At 34.2% G+C, this 27,758-nt stretch overlaps 1 protein-coding gene across 4 annotated transcripts in view; it reads right to left on the bottom strand.

Moving 5' to 3' along the window:
• NFAT (nuclear factor of activated T cells 3) overlaps positions 1-27,758 on the bottom strand; it is a 70,137-nt gene that overhangs the window by 19,253 nt on the left and 23,126 nt on the right. Inside the window, exons 1-2 of one of the 4 annotated variants that reach the window (XM_013325795.1) lie at positions 24,735-24,850; positions 18,572-18,640 (exon numbers count right to left, since the gene is read on the bottom strand). The exons of 2 other annotated variants lie outside the window; for them this stretch is intronic. The gene's annotated coding sequence lies outside the window, so the exon portion shown is untranslated. Of the gene's footprint in view, positions 1-3,167; positions 3,214-18,571; positions 18,641-24,734; positions 24,851-27,758 lie in introns of those variants that run through there. One more of the 4 variants, XM_013325796.1, reaches the window with a different exon arrangement.

Raw genomic sequence — 27,758 nt, 5'->3', positions numbered from 1 at the left:
GTACACATACTCGTATTACGATTTTGATTGAAAACAATATTTAAATTTTGTCGACCTGATAACTCGTACTTAATTACGTATACAACAATTACAGTTATGAAGTTAAAGATATTTTCAAGAGTTACATGGGCGCCATTATATCAAGTTATCGTTATATCTGAATAACTAATTATTATATATTATCTATATATTATCACAAAACGTCAAGTGTTCAACAAGTGACAATCCGGTAACTGAATGTTAACACTGAACAAATCATATGTGTACAGTAAATCACACAATGTCAGCAATCGCTGTATAAATACAACAAGATGATGGCTCCGAAGACTTCCTTAAATACGACAAGATTTACTATCACATAATTACCACCTATTTAGTAGAAGCATAGACAAGGAATTAAAGTGACTGTAATTTATTTTGTGAGAGCTCGGTGGCTCAGGGGTCAAGCACTTGACTTGCAATCTGCAGGTCCTGGGTTCGAATCCCGCCATGTACCAATGTGTTTTTCGATTTCCGATTTACATATGTACATTTATCCGACGTTCTTACGGTGAAGGAAAACATCGTGATGCAACCTGCACATATTTGAGAAATTCAAACATATGTGTGAAGTCAACCAACCCGCAAAAGGCCAGTGTGGTTGACTATGGCCTAATCACCCTTAACTTAGGGTAGAATCCGAGCCCCTCGGTGGGGACGTATAGTAAGCTGATGACGATGATGATGTAATTTATTTAAAGAAATGCGATCCTTTGTGTTAGAAATATATCTTTGAAAAAGTTAATTAACATACCTAAAAAAGTCTTAAATAAAGAGTGCTCTTTTAGTAATGGATAAAAAAAGTTAAATGTAAAATTAGTTAAACAACTCGTCATAAAGTTAAGGGCCAAGTTCATTACCCTGAGGTACGCCGACGCCTAGTCAATAATTAATCTTTTTAATCGGTCGATATCGCGATAGTTAGAAGTACCCCACACTATCTGATAAAATATTCATTCGAATGAAAGTACTATCTTTGAGAATTATATAGTTTTAATACAAATAATGTGTGCGATGTTGTCAAATGCTTTTGTAAATACCAAATAACTTTCAGGACAGTATTTAGTAATAGAAAACGATAGTAAAGACGCTCTGAATATTGAATCTGTTCTCTATGATAAACAGGAAAGAAAAAATAGAATATATTTCAATAATTTTAAACATATTAGAATCTAGCTCTATGACATAACATTTGTTTATTATTCAGTAGACAGAAAATAATGTTTTTGTTTAACATTTACATTGTTTGAAGGTTAAAACAAATGTAATGTCAATTATTATAAGAATATTAATATATAAGAGAATTACAGTACATGTAACATATACCTAATACCTTTTTGTGATTTAAGAACACATAAAAAAAAATTCAAGGCGATCCACAAAGATAATGTAGATGATTACTAAATACATATAAACTATATTGCGTAATAATTGTAACTTCTGAATTATCTATTAGTAGCTGTCGCCCGCGACTTCGTCCGCACGATATGTGTTCTTCCATCTATTCTAAATGTATGTCAAATTTCATCGAGATCCGTTCAGCCGATCTGCAGAGACCAAACATCCATCCATCTAAACATTTGCGTGTATTAGTAAGTAGTAAGATTGCGTAATATAAAATGAAAATCATAGACCAAAAACTGGTTAAATATGTCAATCCTAGGCGTATCGTGGCGATCCGCGTGATCGTAATTATAATTTCAAATGGTCTATAAACATTCAGGGTAGAGTAGGTGTAGTAGTAGATTCTTGTTGTGTACGTTTTGTATATTCAGTGACATTGCATATATATACATAAATGTTTACGTGATTTATATAAATATTTTGAATCGTGTATACTATGTTATGTTATAAAAGTAATACAACAACAAAAAGATATTTTAAAGCACAACCAAAACGAGGACAAACAAGCAGACTAGTCTCAGAAAGACGCACGATAGTACGTGCCAAATTTTGTTGGCTTGATCTTTGACTCGGTGTGGACTTTGAAATGCATTACACGTCGGCGTATTATTTACCATTTACTTAGTTGATTTTAATATTAAATTTACACTAAGCTAAATCATCCTTTCCTTATTATTGAACCACTCTGAGTCCTACTGTTTGATTATAATCATGCATCTTTACATCTGACCATTCAATTATTGTCGCGAAACTTGTTTTTTTAATGAATTCGCGTCAGGTTAGCGCGCATTGAGCCAACACCCACGTCAGAGACTGGTACTCAGACTAATATTATGTTTTGCAATTTATAAAAGCGCGAGTTTATTGACCGTGAGATGTAAAAATAAAGAGCCGGATGTTATTTAGTAGTGCGTCTTAAGAATTAAAGTATTTGTGCTAGTCACGAACATATCTTTTGAATTTTTAGAAAAAAAAAACTCCGAATAGATTGATAATTCTAATTCACTAATTTATTTAAGTTAAAAGATTGTTTATCAAATTTTAAGTACGTCGCCTTTCAAATTTTTGATATCGTTTGTAAACAAAACTAAATAACAGTAGCTGGGAAGTGATGTTTTTTTATAAGAGAAGGGGGCAAACGAGCGGTGGGAACACCGCAGTGATCAACGACACCCATGGACATTGGCAACACCAGAGGAACTGCAGATGTGATGGTGGTACATTACTGATATTTAACCCACGATATTATACATGTTTTATTAAAGAATAGTATATTAATCAGTACATATAGACCGGCCCCTTTCGGTAGTAAATAAAAGCGTTGTTATATATAAACAAACGTAATAACGCGCGTCGTCACAAAATAATCAGTATTGCTTAATGACGGCTGTAATTCCAACATTAAATGGAGCAAATATAATAACTGCCGCGGATTATTGACGCCTCTCGCGAATATTGTAGCCACGTCTCTGAAATTTGTAGGACAAAAACCTTAGTAATAAAGCTTAGTGAAATATGTTTCCATTACCATTTAGATTGATGACTTTTTAAGTACACACTACCTTCGGCTTACACGTTAATGGTTTAAAAAGAAAATTTTTGTGCGTTACAAGCAAAATGGCTAAGTGAAAGAAAAAAAAATCACTTTTTTCTTAAATGAAATCGGTGGTTTTAAAATACTTTTAAAAAGTCATCAACGGTGAAAAGCGAGGCGTCCGACTTACGGTCTCTCGAAAGACGGGAGACGAGCAACTCTGGAGGAAAATGCGGATTCCTGGAAGAAGACATGTCACTAATCAAAATAATGATTTAGTGTGTTATTTTTCACGATGATATGAAATTTGTGTGAGTTTCTATTACCGAAACACCTCTACAAAACATGTTTTTTATCTGTTTCTTCAAAATCATGACAATTTTTTTTAAAAGTTGAATTTATGGGACTTTGAGGTTTTGTGGTATCATGGTCACTCTAGCTGCGACCCAAATAGATGAAGCGCAAATAAAAATGATAAACAATACAGTTATCTGGAGTACCGCGTGCAACGTCCTCGTGCCGATGCGCGCCGCAACAATGTTATGCATACATTTAATGCAACGCCACTAGGTGGCGCCACACACAAACTATTCGTACTGAATAGGTCTTTATCGTTTCATATATAATATAGTTCTAAGTTATACATAGCTTTAGTATTCCTGACAAAAAATAGTAAAAAGTGAATCTGACAAAAAAAACTGAAGTCACAAAAATGTTAACTGCAGAATAGTTTAAAACGATGACCATGCATTTTTTGCTGCAGCTAATAGTTTTTTGAAATCTTTAAAAAAATAATAAAACCGAAGATTAGCTTACGGGACTTCAAAGATCATTTAACAAGCGCCAATTCGGACTAATTGGCACTTATTACATAACTTTATTTCCTTTAATTCAAATTATAAAATGATAGAATCGATGGGAAGTTTATACGAAAACTCTCATGTTATGATTAGCCTACTTTTCTTTTTCTTGTTTACTTTAAAAAAAATTCTACACTAAGCCGAAACATAACTGGCAAATAATATTTAAAATTTGTTTTAATTTCATAAGCCTTAAAAAACTTAGCCTGGATTTCAAAACAATGACTTGCTATGCCAAATATAATACTTCTTTCAATAATACCTATAGGATCAATAGTGTTAATTTCTCGTGCAGTGCCATGAAACAATATCGCATCGCTGTCGCCTGGCTCACTATAAACAGACCTCGATCTCTCCCTGACCCAGTTTGTACCCGCAGCCGTGCTGTGTACACACTCCACTGCGCGATCGTCTTTACCTGCCCTTATACTGTCTTAGCTCAAACACTATTAAGAACTGTCCACACTAATTAAAGTAGTCAATTGTTTCATAAGTAAACAAAATACTGATCAGTTTTGTATTGGACAGCCAGGACACCCATCTCAGGACGTTCCATCTTTTTAGGGCGATTTGCTCCGTTAAATTATAAACTATTAGATCTGAGAGGTAGACGAGTTAATTTACACAATAATAAAGAACAAAACAGACACTATTATGATAAATGATAATAATACTTCACCACACGAAACACGAACATGCTAGTGTTACGAAAATATGTAAATCATTTTTAATTTAGTCCAACGCGCACGCATTCATTGTAGACGTTACAAAGATTTACAAATTAGTCGCGGTAAAAAAATATAATTCGGTCTTTGGGAAATCCAACCGCAAGAACGTACGAACATAAAAAGGCGCCAAAGAAAAAACTATAAAAACAAAACTGGTCTTTGAAGAAAACACGCAAAAGACCGACGGCGTATTCAGACGGGGCGGGGGATACAAGATAATATAAGTTTTGACTCCTATTTGTGAGGATCACACACATGAGTTGTATATTTCTTTTAAGTACAAATTTGTGAAGTCGCCGAGTCATGGTCAAGCAGAAGACGGTTATAAGGTCGCAGGTTGTAACAACTATAGCCTGGTACTACGTGCGAGCAAAATAAAAAAAAAACTTAATTAGTAGCCTATGTGTTCTTGCACACCATGATCAAAAACCATGTCAAATTTCATCGAGAGCGGTTCAGGAGATACCTTCTAACAAACATCCATCTAAACTTTCATAATCAAATTATTTGTAAGATTTCTCGAATACTAAGAAACAAAATTACAATAATGCTTTGCATTTCAGATTTTTCGATCATTATCACAAAATAACGGATTCAACTAATGTTATTCTTCTATTTAATGATATCAAAAGTAACACGCGGCGCCCTCGTGAACCTCGCGGCACGGCGCCGAGGCGCCTAAAATGCTGCTCACTTCATTTTTAAAACATTTTCTTCGTTTTATAGATAAATCTTTTTATTAATCTGTTATCCAGTCTTGGATATTATTTGTGGACAACCTTTTTCTATGATGATAAAAATAGTAATAAATAATAAAAATAATACTGTTTGTTTACCTACTAAAATAAAACATAGCACCGTTTATGAACAGATGTAGATTTTAAAATTACCATACAATTAAAACCATCTAAGAAAAATAGCACAAATATTGTTGTGAAAATCTAGATCCAAGCTTTATTCTAAATCGATCACAATTATAACGATATGTTTTGTATATCTAAAAAGTTTATAATTTTAATAATTTGAAGTTTTCCTGTAATTACACTCTGACATTGTGATATGTTCTATATTTATAACAAATTCCTGAAGCGCTATGAAAGGAAAATTTAACAAACATTACGATCTTTAGAGAACAGACATTCTTGTGTAGATATTATGTTTATTAGAAACCTTCAAGAAACAAGTGAAATCGATACTTTACAGCGCTCATGATGGGAACTTGATCTTCAAAGGATTGCTATAATTCAAAGTCAAAATATCACTTCAAATAGAATGTTATAACACCAGTATCGTGTTCCATCGTTAAATACCAAAGACAATTTAAATCAAAATATACATATACCATATCATAAACGCTTATACCAAGATTTCCGAGCTGGTACGCGGTTTACTTTTCACGATTGGATTCTGCGTAGATGTCACTACTTATATATATATATTATACTTATAAAGGTGCTAGTTGTTGACCGGGACTTCGTCCGCATGGAAAAAAAACACCTAATTAGTAGACTTTGTGTTCTTTCAAATTATGTTCTATATCTATGCCAAATTTCGAGTCGAAGCGCGATTCACGCAAACTTATATAAAAACGGTTAAACACTCACATATATTCGTCCGTAGGCGACACCGACTAGTTTCGGGCCCATCGGGGGCCCTTCATCAGGGTGAGTGCGACTGGTATTATTTCAGTGAGCGAGGGGCCGCCCTCGGCGAATATATTATATGTGAGCGTTTAGCCGTTTTTATATAAGTTTGCGTCTCACGAAAGTTTGAATAAGTGATTCATGCCGTTGTTCAGGAGATACCTTTTACCAAACATCTATTCATCCATACATACAAACATTCGCATTTATAATATTAGTAAGATTTCCAAGCAAGCAGACATGCTAGTCATTAGTATCCACGCTTCCATATCAACAGTGACAAGGTTATAACACATCTAATGTTTAGATTAAGACTGTGGACACAAACAATCAGAACTAATAAATTATGAATGGCATTGCAAGGCGATCAGTTACACGGTATTGTTACGATGTAACGCATACAATGTGACGCTAATACACGTTACACAGTTAATGACGACCGCATGTGTTGCGTGACGATGTACTTTACCAACATGCGTCGCAAACGTATCGTCAGTGTACCAACATTGTAATAAAAATCAAGTTTTCACTGCTGCAATACCTGTATAAAAATACTGTCTCTGTGTTTGTAATAGAGTGAGAGGGGTGAAGAAATAGAGATAACAATAATTCTTTGTTAGTTAGGCAGTAGATGTATACGAAAAAAAAAATAACGAATTCCTATCTTACTAATATTATCAATGCAAAAGTTTAAATGAACGGATTTTGATAAGATTTGACAAATATATAGAATATAGTCTGGAAGAATACATAAGCTACTAATATTGTTTTTTATTTATTAATTTCGCACATGCGGAGTTGCGTGCGATACCTAGTTGTTTATAATTCGTTTGAAGTATTTACGATGCAGCATTTTATCGTGCACCTATATAGCTAGACATGCGTACAGGTGCGCCCGTCATTAGGGCCCGGCGATTACGAAACGATTAGTCGCTCGTTATTCGGACATTAGCTTTCGATACCACACTTTTGTTCAATCTTTATATCACTACAAGCACTATATTTAATTAAAGAAAATACGATTTTTTTAATTCTATATATTAATCACATTTAAAACGACGGAATAGAACTAGTATGTACTTTTGAGTCTTCAAAATAGCATAATTTAAAGTAAATACACTTTCAACGCGTTAGAGCGTCGGTGGCTCAGGTGACAAGCACTTGACTTGCAATCTGCAGGTCGTTGGTTCGAATCCCGCCATGTACCAATGTGTTTTTCGATTTCCGATTTACATATGTACATTTATCCGACGGTCTTACGGTGAGGAAAACATCGTGATGCAACCTGCACATATCTGAGAAGAAATTCAAAGATATGTGTGAAGTCAACCAACCCGCACTTGACGAGCGTGGTTGACTATGGCCTTATCACTCTTAACTTAGGGTAGGCTCCGTGCCCCTCGGTGGAGACGTATAGTGAGCTGCTGATGATGATGACACATTTAACAAATCTATAAGTTTTAATAGTCTAAACCGTATTGGACGGCCGAGTACCAGAAAGCAGTCTGATCCCTGTAAAGACCAACATCGTCATAGTTATTGGCTGTCGGTCCTCATTGTACTTAAGTCACATGACTAAAATCGCTGGGTTTCGAAGATTTACGTTGCCTTGTGACGACAGAGGGTGTAAGACGAGGTATGATAATAAGGTAATAAAACATAAGCAAACATCGGGAGTCAATTTACGAGCGTTTTATTGCTCGAGTTCATTACGAGCGGCAGTTAAAGCGGATCCGAGAGTTATGCTTGTTTCACACCAGGGAAGAACAATAGTAGTTCGAAATTGGTAGAGTCCGCAGTATCATTAGCTGTCACAAATGCCTGCTTGGTGCAAAACCACTACCAAACAGAATACAGGCGTAAATTGGTAATAATTCCGCATTTAGTCAGATGAGTGTGTGCCAAAGACCAAATTTTATACATCTTTCCTTTCCAAAAATGTTATAGGAAGAATAGGAAGGATCTGTCGGGGAAGCTACATATGGACAGGGGAAATATCTTCTTTCGACAGATCTGTTCCGTTCATTCAAATAATAGCTGTACTGTGTCTTTTAGTGTATGTACCTTACTTTTCCGCGCTAATGTGAAACAAGTAATACCATTAAATCTGATCGAGACATTAGAGATCGTCACGTCAACGTATTCATACTATAATTGTCGTTTGGTACCAGGGTGACCAGCTTCATTTGGAACAAGCAAAGTATCGCAGCCTTTAAAGGTGACGTGAGACCACCGATCTGTTCCCAAATGTTTAAATGTTCACGCAAATATCGGGTAGTTTATGTGACACGTCGCTCACTCGCCCACATGTCGGAGGAGGTATAAAGGGAGGTGGAAAGGTGGGGAGGATCACGTGATATTCACGCGATCTGGGCCGTTGCAATTTGCCGTCCGTCGACTGTTGAACCCGGGACCCTTCAGCGATAAACGTCGATATTCTATGACTACGATATGCAAACATATCATCATTCCGAATACGACAACTACTGAGGGATCATGTTTGTTCTACTGCGGCCAAACCCATGTTTCTGAAAGTCTAACAATGATATCTCACTTATTACATGTACTTATATTGGAACGATTATCCAGAAAGGCTGCATAGATCTCGCTGAAATTGGGTTTAGATTTAGAACATAGTCTGGACGAACACATTGGCTACTAATTAAGTTTTCTTTAATTCCGAGCCGACGGACGCGGGCGACACCTAGTGTAAAATAAAAAGCGTAATATGACGTATTAACAGTTCTAGGTATTACATCAATTATAATAAATAGTAATGATACACGTAGAATTATTTAATCTAGTCAATCTTATGCTGACGTTAAAGAATAAATTTACTTGGTATCTTTATATCTGCTAATCGTACTACTTAAAATTATAACTACACATAATAGTATTCAGAACAAACATTTCATGACGCATGTAGTGACTGACGTATGTCAGATTTGAGACAGACTGCTTTTTTTTTAATGATCTGGTAACATAGACCTTTAGGTCATATCTTATTTGGAGAGACAGACCGTCCGTGGATTTTCACGACAAAACACCAGAAAATTGTTATCTCGCTCTTCTCAAACATAATTTGAGGTATGATCATGATTTACTCTTCTGTCCTGCTCCCACTTTAAATAAAGTCGGTATGAGACCTTTCATTTATTAATCCTATCAATCGTCTCTGTCTAGCACACATTAATTACTAAACGACGGTTTCTGAAGCAAATATTTCTTCATAAAACATATCGTCATCTCTATCATCCTATTTAACAAAACAGAGAAAACAATATGTTTTTAAACGGGGATTTTGGTGTCAGAAACCCACGGTAAATACATATTGCACCGATGGAATGTAAATTAAAGCTTACTACTGAAGAATGGTTAGTATAATGTAGAAATCTGTCATTGAAATAAAAATTTCTAGTAAAAGTAGTAATATAGAAGTAACTCAGACAAGTTACATGAATGGGGAATTAGAAAGCAATATAATTATTTATGGTTAGCAACTAACGAGTGGGGAGAAACTGGTCCCTTCTGGTGGAAAACATTTCCCGACAGCCGGTTCTATATAATTTGCTTTTAACAGATTAACTACGAGAGGCTTTCGAGTACATTGTCACGAAGCCAACGAGACAAAAATGTATGAGATATTGAATGAATTTACAGGACAAATTGGAAATGTTTTTACGCACTTCTACTGGTGATTAGAAAGGATTTAAGTATATCAAATATGTGATTACCTAATATTTAGATGAGATAAAAAAATGTTTGTATTTTGATACGGTCCCACTATTTAAAAACTTTTGATTAATTGATAAAAAATTTCTTACAAAAATAATAAATATTTAAAAAAGTGATACAAGTTTTACAAAATAACATGGTGTGTCTAGTCTTGCAAAAAAACATCCCGGCTTTGGCAATCCCAGGATAAGTCGCGTTCCATAGTCGCTACTGAAGATGGACACTGAGTGGGTATTAGTAAATCTCACATATATCTGTCCCCCTAAAGATAGGGCCATCTTTTGAAGATTTCCCTATAATTACCAAACAACGATGTAATATTATATATAAAATTCTCGTGTCACAATTTTCGTTCCCATACTCCTCCGAAATGGCTTGACCGATTATATAATTTTTATCATAAAATTTTGTGAGCATATTGAGTAGGTCTGAGAATCGGCCAACATCTATTTTTCATCCCCCTAAATGTTAAGGGTAGTCCACCCCAAAATTTAATTTTTTAGACAAACACGCGGACGGTGACGCGGGCGACAGTTAGTGATATATAAATGTACATTTAATTCAATCAATCTTATCGCTCTCTCATAATCAACGTATGTTAGACTTCATGCGTAATGCTATCACTTTATCTAAATCGTAGATGAAATGCAACCAATGCAGTGCGGGTGCAACGACCTTTTAACGTCACGCGATACTTCGCATCACTAGACATCGGTTTTTAATCGAGATATCGTGTTTGTATCGATATATACGAGGAAGCCAATCAACACTTATCTTATATTGTATCACGTTATCTTGTAAACAACTTTTTTTTATTCCATTGAAAAAAAAATAAGATGAAATAAACGATGGAAGTACATCTTACGTTAGTTAAGATGGATGGATGGATGTTATAAGGTATTACGAAAACGACTCAACGGATCTCGATGAAACTTGACATAGATGTAGAGCATAGTCTGAAAGAACACATAAGCTACTATATTTTTTAATTCCGTGCAGATGGAGTCGCGGCAGCAGCTAGCAAGTTATAAACGAATCGTGATCAGCCCTACGTAGTGTATATACGAAAATATTTATTTTCGGTCTAAGAAATAAATCTCACAAGTTATAAGGGAATGAAAATGTAAATATTTATCAATTGTTAGAGGATACACAATAAATAATAGTAGGCATAGTAAAGAGAAAATTAACTTCGAGAAGACGACAAAAGAAAAAAGAAAGACAAAAGAACTTACAACAAACGGGGAAAGGATACTATTTTTTGTTAGGAAAATAAAACATACAACGTCTAAAGGTCTATAGTAGGGGCTGTAAGTTTGAGTTATTTAAGTCTACGCATACGAAGTCGGTGGCTCAGGGGTCAAGCACTTGACTTGCAATCTGCAGGTCCTGGGTTCGAATCCCGCCATGTACCAATGTGCTTTTCGATTTCTGATTTACATATGTACATTTATCCGACATTCTTACGGTGAAGGAAAACATCGTGATGCAACCTGCACATATCTGAGAAAAAATTCAAAGATATGTGTGAAGTCAACCAACCCGCACTCGGCCATCGTGGTTGACTATGGCCTAGTCACCCTTCACTTAGGGCAGGCTCCGACCCCTCGGTGGGGACCTATAGTGAGCTGATGATGATGATACGAAGTCGCGAAAACAGCTAGTATAGCAAAATCGATTTTGTCATTTTAAATTACGGTCAGAAAAACATATATAATTTAAATTACTTCTTATATAATATATTAAATTGGCGGAGTGTTACCGGCTCCAGCCACCCCCTACACCCCTACTTGTTGCCGGGGAACATCTGATAACAAGCGGCAGGATTTGTATTATAAATTGCCTTTATTACATTCATTTTATTAATACTTTAATACTTTAATTACTTTACATACGTAATTACAATATAATTGTTGTCGACTGTTTTCACTGACAAAACACATATATGAAACATATTATCGATCATCCCTTTTCCTTACGGAGGGTCGGCACAGTATGCCTCATATTAAATGAGTTAGCTTCCTTCTCCTCCTTCACACAATCCATACACACTTCCTTACTGTACCTCTACCTGTGTATTTATCTATATTTTCTATTACCTATTCATTTTTTCCTATTTACCAATATCATTATTTATTTGTACTTCAGTAAAATTTACATATCATCCACATATTTACATAGATTATACATAAAACAAGTAGTGTTAGTACAAGATTGATCGAGGACAGCAATCATAGGAGGCGACTCTTTAAGCGACGCCTTTCGAACTATCTAATCAACTTAATTACATGCAAATATAATTCTCAATGCAATGAATATAAGAGTGATTTTTGCGTATACTGTATACTAGTAAGTGGTCATCGCAAACGATGCGTTATGTATCGCAGTGGTAGGGTCGTTGCACTCGTTATGAGCGTGTGGACAGTACCCCCGACGCACAGCCACACGCGTCATCAGAAATCCCCACAATAGTGTCGTAGTTGGAGCGACGAAACCTTTTAAATTGAAATGGAAAAATATCCAACTCTATTTTAACTTTTTCAATTCAAAGGAATTATATTTTGAAGACAAATAACAATAAAATTTAAATAACATCCGTATCGTCATCCCTGTCATTATCTTTTACAAAACAGAGATAACAATGTGTTTTAGACGGGGTGTTTGCCTTCAGAAACCCACAGTGATCTACTAAGACGTAAAATGCATAACATTTTGCTTTTATTGACCAACCAAAAAAAAGAAGATCAATAATCAATTGTGACAATCCGGAATATCATCGGTAAATCGCAAATCCCGTCCGTATTTAACTTACCTAGGTATAATATACAGATTTAATTTACGAAATATTTAGTTTTGATTGTAATCTGCCTAGGCAAACTACAATGTAACAGGATTCGCGTATTGCCAGTGACATATCTACGATCTAGTCTAGCGTATAAAGTACCTACAGTTTCACCATGCCCGGCAGCCTCGCCCTGACTTGGAAGCTATTTTTAGCGTAGTCTGTGGAATAAACCTTACAGAATTATTTTCCTACTTTCCCTTGATTTCTTGAGCGATTATCGATTCTTCCTTTTCAAGTGGTATTGAATCATTTTCTCCTTTACATATCTGTTTCCTCAAGATACATACGACACAACCGAAAGTATTTAAACAGAAAACCTAATCAGTAACCTATGTGTTCTTCCAGACTATATTCTATATGTATGGTAAATTTCAGCGAGATCCATGCAGCCGTTTAGAAGATGACTTCTAACAAACATCTATCCATCTAAACATTCGCATGTATATTAGTAAGAATTAAAAGTAAATTAACTACGACAACCGCAAATGTAGTAATCGGTAATTTCGTGAATGGGAAATAGGTTCTATTTAAATAAGCCTCATCAATTATCAATTGTTTTAATGAATCTAACAGTGGTAGAGCCCGCTTTAACATCTTCGCACGAATCGGCCCGGCTCGCCCGGTGAAATACCACGACCACACAGAAGACAGCCGTCAAGTGGAAGCAATTCCGCTTTTCGTCTGATGAGTGTGCGTCCCGGAGGCCTATTTTAGTCCTCTTTCCCTTCCCATCCTTTTCTTTATAAAGAAAGGATGGGAAGTGGAAGTGGACTTTCCGGATAAGAGGATGCATGGAAAGGGTAGATATTTTCTTTCTGTGCATCCTCCCCTCCGTCGATTAAAGATAGGCAACGCATATGCAATTGCGTATGTCTATGGGCAACGGTCACTTCGCTATTTCAGCGATTACAGGTGGCCGCTCGCTCGTTTGCCACCTTTTGATATAAAAAAAAAGAATAAGATATGCAACAACTAATTTATACAATGATACAATTTAACCAGTTTGTATTGTATTAAATTATATATGAAAAGGCTAACTATGACGCAAATAGTATTACTTTTTTGTAACTGGTTACAAGAATCGCGAATAACAATAAAAAAACTGTATTAATTCGTGTTTTTGAACCCCCTGTTGATCTTATCACAAAAGTTTAATGTACAAAAAGGTACAAATAAAAACCATCGTTTTAATATTAATGAACTCTATATAAAACTAGCTGGCGCCCGCGACTCCGTCCGCGTGGATATATAAAAATAACTTAATTAGTGTAAACTATGTGTTCTTTCAGACTATGTTCTATACGTATGCCAAATCGAGATCCGTTTAGCCGTTCTAGAGATATCTTCAAACACCCATCCATCCATCCACATCACATCTATCTAAACAATCGCATTATAATATTAGTAAGTTTAATAAAAAGCAGCTCAACAAGGCATTCGAAAAAAAAATGAATAAATAGTATCCTATATCCGCCTCCTGGCTCTAAGCTCCTCACCAATTTTCAGCCATGTCGGTAAAGCCGTTCTTGAGTTATAAATAGTGTAACTAACACGACTTTCTTTTATATATATATATATATATAAGAGAATCGTGATATTTTCGACTAAATAATCTATAGTACTCCGTTGTACACTTCTTTCCCGGACACCCTGTATATATTCCAATTAATTTTGCTACTTCTAATAATAGTAGGGTTTGCTATAGCAACAGGTCTTGCGTAGTCTATTCGGCCGTGAATAACCATGGCCTTAAGCTATTTAATTGACCTTGTTGTCTGCGTTTGTGATTTTGGTACATATAAAATATACAAAAATGACAAAAAATAATGCGCTAGTTGAAGTCTGTATAAAAAATAATACATCGCTTTGGTATCTTATAACTTACGAATCATCATCATCATCAGCTCACTACACGTCCCCACCGAGGGGCTCGGAAACTACCCTAAGTTAAGGGTGATTAGGCCATAGTCAACCACGCTGGCCAAGTGCGGGTTAGTTGACGACCAACTTACGAATACCTAGTCAAAAAAAGTGAACGATATGAAAACGAACACATAGTGCTAAAAATTCTAATATGTTTTTTGTTTCTTGTTATAAATTTTTTTTAATAGTTAGTATATGAATGAACGTTTTTGTACCAACACATTACAAATCGCTTTAATAAGTAGTATAAAATCACTTTATGGTTTTATATACTAGCTGTCGCCCGCGACTTTGTCAGCGCAGAATTTATTGACTTAAAATATACCTGCATGTATAGCTATCTTCCCGTCAAAATCAGCAACGCAAATACATCATGTGTACGTAATATGGCAATGTTTATTTCGATATTACATACAGACATTCAAATTTTATTAATAGTGTAGATAATTCTTTATGTAGCACGTGACCGGCGGCATCTACAGGCATTGAGTTTATAGTGCTTTGTAGTAAATAAAAAAAATATTTGCTCCTCCTATCACTTCTCTCCACGGGCAATTCAACAACAGAAAACCATTTTAAATATTACATTTCATCATTAGCTTACAATACGTCCTCTATGAGGGGTTCAGAGCCTACCGTAAATCAGGGGTTCCTAAACCACGCTGGCACAGTGCAGGTAGGTTGACAAAATATTACTTACGATTAGAAATTTAAAGACTTTAATTTTGTTCAAATGAATTTGGAATAATATTCTTAATTAATTGTATTCAAAAATGTAAACAAATTTAAGTAAAATAAAACACGAGGCGTCGCACGTGACCGCAACAGAACCGGCTCACACCGGTACCGGTGCTGCCACTGTTGCATTGAAATGTAAAGTAGACATTCATAGCGCCCTGTCTTACTTTATGTGATATTAATTAATCAGGATGATCGAAAACTTTTTTAATTGGGATGTAAATTTTTTATTTTATCAATTAATTCTTCATATTATATTACTTTATTTTAAAAAAATATTTACAAAATATTTTGTCTTAGTGAAAATATTATTTTTTGTACATAATTTTGTAAAATAAAAAACGCGACTGCCATGATATGCATGAAATTAAAAAGAATCTTTTAATTACGCAAACATTTTATTTTAGACGATAAAATATTAACGTTTTAAAAACATTTAAATTTATAAATCTTTAGAAATAAATAAACAACCTTATCTCCCAATCATAAAGTCCACTGTATGGTAATGTTATTCATCAATTCTGAGAACCGGCGCGAACTGGTTTGCGAGAAAATGTATTTTTTTTTCTGTCAAAAAATATTCAGCATGTTATTTCTTATTGAATAAATAAAAAATGCGGACAATAAAATGAGCATTATGAACTTTAACTGGTTTTCTTAAGATTGATTTTCGTTTGATTGCATACATTTGGAGAGGCAAAGAGGTTCGTTAACGTGGGACGTAGGCATCGTAGAGGCCGGTCTAACCACAAATAGTACTGTCCGTTGGTCCAATAAAAATAATAGTATGCTAGGTTAAGAATGCGATGCCCTTGCGCTAGGCCTCGGTTTTTAGTTTACGTTCTTGAACGCCAAACTTCAAGGAAGTTATTCGCTTATTATTATTTTATATCGAACTACTAAACGCGTAAAAATACGCACTATAATACAATGTATAATAAAACAAAATTAAAAAATATATTATTTATAAGGCACTTTACAGTCACATGTTACATTTTAAAGTATTATAATCAATGGTGCGTTACAAGTGCTTTTTTTTAGATATTATAATAATATAGCATCTGCATACATTTGTGTATAGAAATAAATTGTGATGCGTGCATCAGTTAATTTCTAATTTTGGCAAAATAATTAACAATTATAGTACACTTCAATAAGTTTCATCTTAATTTTTACTAATATTATAAATGCGAATGTTTAGATGGATGAATGGATGTTTGTTTGAAGTTATCTCCAGAACGCCTGAACGGATCTCAATGAAATTTCGCATGCACGTTGAACATAGTCTAACTAATTATGCTTATTAATTCCACGTAGACGGAGTCGCGGGTAAAAGCTAGTTCTATTATAATTTTCATTTTATATGTAGAATATGAAACATAGTAAAAAAAATATTTTGACATTAACAAAACGAGTATATTGACTGACTTATGGTGGCATGACATAAAATTATATATTTGACACTAAGCTCTTGGAACATGTTAATTTATAGAGTGAAGAATTAATTCAATGTCGATATAAATATAGGTACTTTATACCTATTAATATGTTAATGTTATAAAGTGATAAAAGTATCATCCAATTCAATGGGAGTGCGATGTTTTTTACACTTATCTCTGGCTATCACTGGTTATCACTGGCTATCACTGGCTAACAATATCATTTATTGTCTAAGGTTTGATTTTGAAAGTTTTATTCTTACAAACATGTCTGTTTCTTCATAAGTCTGTTATTTCACTGACTTGTAAAACTGTTAGATAGTCTCTTATATTGTTCCCGTTAGGAAAAATAAAATTATACGTCTTTAAAAGCATTAAATTTATAAACTTTTAAAATAAAAATAAAAATCAGTCTGTGAACATGTAATTGTTTTTGAATTGCAAATTAAAGATATAAATTATAACGTGATAATACACCTTAAAACAATCTAAGGGTGTGGACACACTGTACTTCTGAGGTGTCGACATGCAGACTTAATTATCCAACAATTTCCTTCCAATAAATTTAGAATTTAAATCAAAAATACACGAACAATAAACGTCGCTTTCTAAAATGAGGTATTAATATTACAAGTTATAAGCTTATAGTAAGATATAAGATATGCAATATATTAATATTTAACGACCAATAAATATCGATCATACATTGGTCATTAATGCGTGAAAGTTGTAATGACATCTAGTATGTGAAGTAGCCAATATTTTTACCATTACTATAACAAAATCTTGCATGATGAATGAGTTACTAAATTCTATATCAATAGAGATTGGATAAGTATCTAAATCATTAAATTATAAACTGCAATTATATTTGTTACTAATGCGTCAACACCCTAATGCAATCTCACTCACGTTTAATTGAGGCTTGCAAACGATGCTCCCATTACGTTACATTATAAATTAAACCTTAGCTTCAATCAATTTGAGTTGAGATTGCATTGTCCGACGTTAGCTTGGGGTTTTCCGAGCACGCTCGAAGGTGAACGAGGGTGGCAGTGCGTCAATGGCACCCTTTCCACACATGAGTCATTGCCAATGCAAGGCTGCTACTGAAGCCTTTGCGCCTTAAAAGTTTCGCAATATTTATTTCATCAAATAAACACAAATAATAGTCTATAAAAACTCTAATATACAGAGCGTCTTAATACTTAACTTAAAGCCAATTTGTTACCAAGAGTCATAGGTTTGGTACACATAATCTGACAAACTCTACAACCAAGTACTCGCGTAACCTAAGGGTGTGTTTCTACTGACAAAAAACTTGTACATTTTTTTTTAAATAGATACAGCAAAATATTTTAATATACAAGTATTTCGACAGTGAAACTGCGCGGTAAGATACTTAAATAGATAACTAAATAGCGAGTAGTGAAATACATTATCAGATAAAATGTTAATATTAATTTTTGAACATATAAAAATACAAAAGCATATGCTTTAGTTATAACACATCTTTTGTATATTGTATACATTACGTGACGTAAATATAAATATGTATACATATTACAACAGAACACAATAATTTAATAAATAATAATACAAATATATATAAATTAAAAAATTACATATTTGATAGCATATAAAAAATGTAAAAAAAAAAACAAAAAATATTTTGTACTTTACCATTAATAGTCTCGTAACTGCCAATAGTATGTTTTGAATCCGTTCTTAGAGATTTTTCAAAAAATTTACCTGAAAAGAAAATTTTCTAATTAATTTTCAATTCAAAATAACAATATTTTTTTGTTATCCAGAAACATACTATGTATAAAATATAACAATTTAATATATATGTTATTAGCAATTAAAATAATCGAGCTGGTTATGTGCGATTATTCATGGAAGTCTCAAGGTGGTTGCGAGTCGAGAACAAAATGATTGTAACCAGTTAATTAAAACCTGACCATAGCTGAACAGGACCAAATAACTTATAAGACACCGGTCGAACATTTTTTTGCTATAAAGCTATTGACATGGAATCGTTAATAATTAGGGTTCCGTACCTCATAGGAAAAAAAACGGTACCCTTATAGGATCACTTTGTTATCCGTCCGTCTGTCCGTCAAGACCCTTTTTTTTCTTATGTTATAACCGACATTTTATACTGAAGTATATAAAACAACTAAAAACAACAACTATATAAAATTAGTCGATTAATTAGATAGAAAAGATTAAAAACACAAAACTGGGCGTCGTTGAACACCTCTGTGTTCCCGCTGCTCGTTTGCCCCCTTCTGTTATAAAAAAAAAACTGTAAAACCATCGACAATTTCAGGCTGAGGCGTTCCATACACGCACTTCAGTTGAAAATGGTACCGGTATCCTACGCCTATTTGAAAAAAGTCCGTGTACATCGGCCCTAAGCAAAATATTCTGATAATGAGGCATTGTTTTTATAGCGTTTATTAATCTCGATTTAGTTCTGTTATCTACAAAATTTACATGTAACTCCAATTTATTTTAACGACACAAAGGATTAACAAGAGAGCTGTTGGATAAATACTATGCAAATATATTCAATGTTAAAAAAAAATGAAATGATATTTCTATGAATAAATTAATCGCTTACAGTAACAATGACCTATAAGATTTATCTGATGAATATCAAACTTTTTATTTAATAAAACTGACTCTTTTTGTCCAACTGATATTTTATTATCTCATAAAATAAAAGGGCTTTATAGATATATTAAAGGTGTTCTTCTATAGGTAGTCTTCTTTGGACTGACATACGTTAGTTTAATTTCTTTCAACATGTCCTTTAACTTCTGAGTTACTTCTAAAATATCCTACTAACTGTCGCCCGCGACTCCGTCCACGCGAAATTAAACTTAATTAGTAGCCTATGTGTTCCAGACTATTTTCAAATCTCAAATTTTTTGCGAGATCCGTTGACACGTACCGGATATACCTTCACACAAATATCCATCCATCTAAACGTTTGTATTTATAATATTAATAAGATATACCATATCGTGCTTTATAATATAGTCAACTATAGTCGTGTTAGCGCCACACCACGTCCGAAAGCCGACGCACGCGATATAAGATCCTTGAATATCTACAACATGAATATAAATGTGGTACTTTGTTAAAGTTAAATTAATTGACTGAACGGCTGAAACCGTGTACATTAACATTGAATAATAATTTATATTGATTAGATTCATGAATTCATTTGATATAAAAAACCCTTTAAAAGATATTTCGTTATGTAATTCGTGGCATAAGTGAGGAAGAAAGAATAACACGTAATAAGGAGTGCGTTAAAAAATAATTAGGAGAGATATACCATAGAGGTTTTCGTGATTGATGACGTTATGACTTACTGAAATAACAAATGACAATATTTTCAAGACATAAACCTGTTATGCAGACCATACAAAGAGTGGGATAAAGAAAGGGATATGGAGAACTAACCACATAATCTCTATTCCTTTGAAATATTATACGATTTCAAATACGACACGTAATAAGGTATACGGGGACAAGTTAATAAGAAAATCCACGTGTTTGCGGCAACGGGTGGTGTTAATTAAGTAATTACGAGAGAGAACTAATCGAGCTGATCTTATTGAACGAATACACGTGTATCGAAGTAGTCCCTTGAGGAATTAATGAAAGAATCCTTCTAGTTCTTCCACATTAGGTACTTCATATTTTATTACTAGCTATAGCACGCAACTCCGTCGGCGCGAGATTAAATAAAAAACTAGGAGTCTATGTGTCCTTTCAAGCTATGTCCTATACCTCCCAATTTCAGTGAGATCTATGCAGCCATTCTGGAGATACCTTTTAACAAACATCCATCCAAACATACAAACATTCGCATTTAAAATATTAGTAAAGAATGTAAAGGTTGGGCTTTATTGATAGCGATAATGACTAATTTTGTCACTCATAAATTTAAATAACACTATTATGAAATATTCAATTAAATCAGTAGAAAGTAAAACCAAAACATATATTATAATATTCATATTTTAGTGATATCAAGGAACTTTCACTAGATAATCCCCTGACATTGGACACAGGAATATATAATAAGATTTTAGTTTTATAAAGAAAATCTCTTGTCTACCCCTTCACTACAAACGTACAAAATAGTATTTATAAGAATAAGTAGAACATAATCAAGCACTTAATTTATCATCTTAGATAAGAGTAGTTAAAAGAAGCTATTACTTTTAAGATAATTTAAACAAAATGTGTTTTAGTTAATTCTCATTTGAAACGACGTCATTAATATCGGGGACGTATCACTTACGATTTTATCTTCGAAGAATCATAAAATCTGAATAATTACATACTAATGGCCCTTAAAAATACTGCCTGAGCTTCGTTACTGTTGTAAATAGCAATGCAATGATTTTTTAAACATGTAGTAATCTAGATTAGATCTTTTTTTTTTAATTATAAGGTGGTAATCGAGCGAGTGGCGAATTGCAGATGCGTTGCCTACGTTTAATCGACGCCGGAGGGTGGGACGCACAGAAAGATATTTCCTACGCGGTCTCGTCTACGTCAAATCCACTTCCCCTACCCATCCTTTCCTCGTAAGAAAAAGGGTGGCAATAGGACAAAAAAGGTTTCCGATTCGCACACTCATAACAAAAAACTAGGAATTGCTTCCATGTTCGTCTTGTGTGGTGGTGATATTGCACCGGGTCAGCCGGCCAATTCGAGGAACTGATGAGCAACAACTTGCTAGCGTGTATCACTGTTAAACTGGAATATATATATTTAACCAATATACGAAATAATGCAGGCAGCATACGACAGACAACCGAAATGTAAAAATCTTTTCATTCTTTTCACATTCAAAATAGCACAAATTAATAGTAATTTAATTAATAATAAATTTAATGCAAATGTCAAAATAGTAAGTTACAATTATTTTGCGTAGAATCAGTCGAAAACATCGGATGTATGCGTCACGTGATAAATACTACGAAATATTCATCGAATAGCAAATGGCGTTCGCGTTGGCGTTTTATGACGATATGTTCATGCACCACTACCTTATTAGCAATGATACAATTACGCCATTAACCGGCCTCTGATTTCCGCTAATATTGCATACACACTGTAAGCGGACATGCCTTCAAGCGACGCAAATATGTGGCTATATTTTATTTTTTACTAGCTGTCGCCCGCGACTCCATCCACGCAGAATTAAAAACAAAACTTAATGAGTAAGCTATGCATTCTTCCAGGCTGTGTTTTACATTCCTACATCTATGCCAAACTTAGCGGGATCTGTTCAGTCATTCTGGAAATACATTCAAACAAATATCCATCCATGCAGCTATCTGAACATTTGCATTTACAACATTAGTAAGAAGTAAGATAAACGAAATCGTTTATTTTATGAATAAAATGTAAAAAAAAATCGACTTAATGACGGGAAACTGTTAAATGTTATTTTTGACGTCATATTATGGACAAACCAAATCATTTTAATAAATTGACTATAAATAACGTAATAATGCAATCCGCTGGCAGTGGGGCCACGCACCGTCTGACTAATAGCTTCAGTCGCTGCACGCGATATTTTCACAATTTTATATGTAACTTACGGTTAATTAGGTCTATTTTCGCAAACGCAAACCGCAAGGCCAGAACACCGCATATCATCATAGGTTCTTCGGAAATTCGTTTGTTTTGGACGAACCGTTCGCCTGTATGACGTTACATCTAATAAATGACCAAACGTATTAGCTTAATTTATTTTAATTAAATTAATAAGATTATAAAGACACTATTGTGCATTCTAATATAGTGTTTATAACAAAGTGCTTAAGAACTAATTTTGTTTACACACTGAATAATTTACAACATTGTATTCGTAAATCGTTTTAGGAAAACCGTATGTTTTGGATTTTGCGGTTTTACGATAAAGTAGACAAAATATAAAAGGTGCCTATAACATAGATATTCTAAAGAAGTTTTTTGAGTAATTTATATTTTAAATCTTTGCAAGGTAAAAATAAGTGTGGACGTCGGGATGGGGGGGTGGATTCAGTGACGGCTGATAGAGTAGTATGGCGGAGTAGTACATATTGTGCCGACTCTCCGGAGGGACAAGGGCAGGTTGATGATGCGGGGTAAAAGAACTGAAACCGAGATTTTTGACTGGATATTTATGCATAACTAAAAGATATGGATTTTTTTGGCGAAATCTTTAACGCAATGTCACTGTCTGTAGTTTTTTTTTCATAAAATAAATGTCTTTAAAGTAAACAACATGAAGTTTTCACGTGTCTAATGCGTGCATATTGTCAACAATATAAATTAAAATTTAAAACTATTAAATAGTAACTAGTTAGAACCGGTTACATAAGTACAGAGTACGTTCATTGACTGGAAAAATCAACGACAACCAACGTAGTGAATGCTTAATTATATACTTCTACATCTCGCTTTACATAATAACATTGAAAATATATATTAAATTGAATCAACACCTTAATAACACTATGAGGCGAAAAACAAAGTACATAGTATTTTGCGCTTTAATTAAGAATGGCCTCTATTGTACTTAACATATTATTTATTTTACGACGCTACCCATATTTAGGTTAACATTTTTAACTTCAAAAAGTAGGAGATCCTCAATCGTCTGTATATTTTTTTCTGTATCACTGAAGAAGAAAAGGACCTCCCTTTTTTAAGTAGATGTGTATAAACATTTTGGAACTAAATGTTTTAGCTATACATGAATTGAAATATTTTTGTCTTAAGCAAATCTTCGGAAAAGCTGGATCGATCAATCGATTATGACGGGTGAAGTTAATGCACGCGGACTTATTATAGACTGCTTTTTAATTTTGCACTGAAAAAGTCGCATGCGACCGCTTAAAACTAAATTAGTGTAATTGTTTTCAAGAATGCTAATACTTGTTAGTCTATTCGTTATAAACGAGTATGTATGGATGGATGTATTGATGTAGAAGAATCGAGAAATGTGTGTCGGGATTTATCAAAAGGAATTTCTGTTATCTCTGCCCACCATTCTAAGTTATGTGTATATATATAGCGAATGTTTATATACTGTCATACGAGATTTACTGGGTACCCATTGACCTACCGCACAGGTCGTCATTCCACCTAATGGGGTACTAAGTCCGTCCAGACCAAGATAACGTTAAAGAAACTCTTATCGAACATAACTTGTAAATGTATGTAGCATCAACATAATAAATAAACATGTCTCATAAAACTGTTAATTATAATTATTATTAAATTAATGAAAATAAAAGCTTCAACAAAGTTTACGTAATTTTTAAAAGCTATAATATCCTGTTCATGTCGTATCTTCATAGAATATATATTATTCTCATTCAGACTTCACTATCTCCGTGTGTAGTTTTTTGAGTTAATACTGTGTGCTGTCCATATCAATCTATCACAAGCTTTGACTATACAGAAACAGACTAGGCATAGAGCTGTCGATGTACTAAGTAAATTCTGCTACTTTTCGTGAGGGTGAAGGTAAAGTGTGATTACACTAGTGCCTATCATAAGAATTGACTTAAAAATTTAATCCCACAAAACGAGAACTCAACCAAGCAAGTTTAGAAAATATTATTCTTCATTTACTCTGTTAAATTAACTCTGGAAATGCTTGACAAGTCCTGTCTCTTAAAATGCAAAGGAAACTATCACAAGGAATGAATTGTAAATTAACTTTTACTAGGAAAACACTATGTGTACAAGCAGACAACATTGTTGTGCAGTAGCATTGCAAGATAATGGCTAAGATAAGATATTGAAACATTCTTACGAAACGAGAACACGTAGAGACGTTACAATCCAAACACGGGTAATACAACACAAAACAAAACACAACACACAACTTGTTATAAACAGTCCCGCAAGTCCATACGCGACGACGGCCACTCCAACACTGAACAAAAAGCAATGGAGTAAACACTATTACATAAAATTAATTACAAATAATTGCGGGTAAACCGCAACTACGGCGCGAGCGACGCCGCTGTCGGCCTCATGCCAAGGCCACACTGCAGGTAAACGTTGCAGCGACTCGAGTAATGTTTAAAAGGAAGTACTGACAGTGATCCAGTCATAGTCATTGATGACAATGATTGTCTGTCGTATCATTAAAATAACACAACGAAAGGGACATTTTACTATCCAAAAAAAATTCTATTCAAACTTAAATTCACTTTAAAAATCTATCACCGCTATAAATAATTTAATTATTACACTAAGAACTAGATACATCAACAATCGTGTTTTCTTCATCAAACAAAAAAACTCAATATTTTTTCATAAACACGCACACGGTTTTCTTACAATCCAACAGGTGCGGCGCCACACTAAAACTTGTTTCCGAGCAGTAAACACCGGGCACGACATCTGACCATTCATTTCAATTACTAAGATACTCCGATATTCCGCCATTGGCCACAGACTTAGACTACAGGTACGAGTACACTGTCTCTTTGAACTAATATCTAAGCTTCATTTATACGTTACTGCATAGAACAAACGCATTATTGTATTATGCATAATATTTCCGATCTCAGAGGCTATAAATGCTATAAAGATATTTAACAAGATATGCCATCTGGATTTCCTTGTATAGAGCTACTGGCAGACTGCCAACTTGTAACATTGAATGTTAGAGAATATTATTTTGCTAACTGCTTCTTGGAGCGTCGGTGGCTCAGTGGTCAAGCACTTGACTTGCAATCTACTTGGTCCTGGGTTCGAATCCCGCCATGTACCAATGTGTTTTTCGATTTCCGATTTACATATGTACATTTATCCGCCGTTCTTACGGTGAAGGAAAACATCGTGATGCAACCTGCACATATCTGAGAAGAAATTCAAAGATATGTGTGAAGTCAACCAACCCGCATTTGGCCAGCGTGGTTGACTATGGCCTAATCATCCTAACTTAGGGTAGGCTCCGAGCCCCTGGGTGGGGCCGTATAGTGAGCTGATGATGATGCACTGCTTCTACGAAAATATAGTATCTTGATACTTTGACACGTCATTCAATTTTCATTATTTATTGTCTTTGTACAGGGCCGGATTTGGAATTACCGGCGCTCTCGGCGAGATTTTTGCGGCGCCCCATTTTTTATATCGAGGGAAATCTTTCAAACATGGGGTATCTTAGAAACACCTCAAGCTTCCCTTTATATCCACTTCTGGCCCTTACGACATTGCTGTTTTTGTTTGCAAACGAGGCAATTCGTAGCAACTGGGATTATTGTGCCGTGAGTGATTCTTAAATTACTAAAATTAAAAAAAAAATTAGTAAACAATCTTTGATGTAATGTTGTGTACCTATACATGGCTTTATCTTGTATCAAAGAGGAATATCTTATATTATTATTATAACTTCCCTAGTTTTAGTTACGCAAGGAATTTGTTAGTAATTTCACATTTATAATAACTTACTATTTAAATGCATCATGCAAATGCATTGAGATGTGAATAAAAAAATGTTTTTCCCAGCTTACTATTCATATTAGTAAATGACCTTAATCGCCCGTGAAGACAAAAATATTTTGGACAAAGAATATGTTTGTGGTCTAAATGTTATTTTATAACAATGCCAAAATATCTTGCCCTTTAAATTCACAGCTCTAATGATATTTTAATCTAAAAGTAACAATCTATTTTTGTACAGTATTACTTATGAATTAAAAAAAAAGATACTCCGTTCTCACCAATTTTACTGTCAGCGTAGTTCTTTTGTTCCCATGTTCTTAGTTCTTGAAATAAGCGCGTTATAAAGATTCTCTGCAGTTTGCAGTTTGAATAGCATAGAAATAGTTGACGGTGTTAATGTCCTATTTATTTTTAGTCTGCGCCGACCTTGCCACACGACGCCATCTGTAGTTATAACGTTACACTATTCCAAGATCGCCACGTAAAACTGCCACAAAAACGTTTCGGAAACGTATGATAACACATTTCAGCAAAATTACGTTTGTAGTTTCAAACTGTGATAAACAAGATCTTTATATTCTTCACATCATAATATCTTCTTTAAATCATTGGATTTTGTTAATGTTTAACGTAGGAAATTACAGTCACGTGGCCGACTGCGGTAGACTAGAATGACTGTCTTGAAAAATCGCATTTCTGAGGGAAAATAACTTACGAAAGCGCGTAATAACAAAGTTATACAATCACAACAATTAAATATTTTTAGCATTTGTTTTGGTCCGTGATTACGTTTCTCTGACTGCATAAAAACATAATCTAACGTAACACGGACATATTTGTTGAAGTACCAAGCGTATGGTACGGTCATTCACCTCACTATCTACCATACCCAACTGTCACTTGGTGAAGGGAAAGGAGGCCAGAAAAATAACTTCAACACTAGTGATGTAAACAAGCAATTCTTAGCAACTAACTCCGATACATAGATATTCGCTGGAGTATGTTATGATTATTTCGTTTTAAATACATTTCAAGTAAGTACACCCACGTTAATAAGATTTTGGATACAAAATTAGCGGTTTATCTACAGATTTGGTAAATAGATTCGCAAAGGTACCGATGGTTTCTACAAGCAAAATCTCTAAAACACATCCATCCATGTTTTTGACAAAACAGTATTAACAATATGTTCTATACGAGGATTTTGGTCTCGGAAAGCCACGGTTATTAAATAAAGAAATATGAGAATACGTAACCAGCTAGTAAACAACAAGATCTTAGTTGATATTAGTAATCAAAGCTTTATTAAAAAGTCTGAGAAGAAGATACATTTTATTAAACTTATATAACCTTTACACGTATAGAAAAAGTTGAGCAAAAC

This window comes from Papilio xuthus, unplaced genomic scaffold (assembly GCF_000836235.2).
Source record: "Papilio xuthus unplaced genomic scaffold, Pxut_1.1 DF824655.1, whole genome shotgun sequence".
NCBI lineage: Eukaryota > Metazoa > Arthropoda > Insecta > Lepidoptera > Papilionidae > Papilio > Papilio xuthus.
Note: the sequence above shows the minus strand (reverse complement) of the source record. Positions and strands in the feature narration are given on the sequence as shown.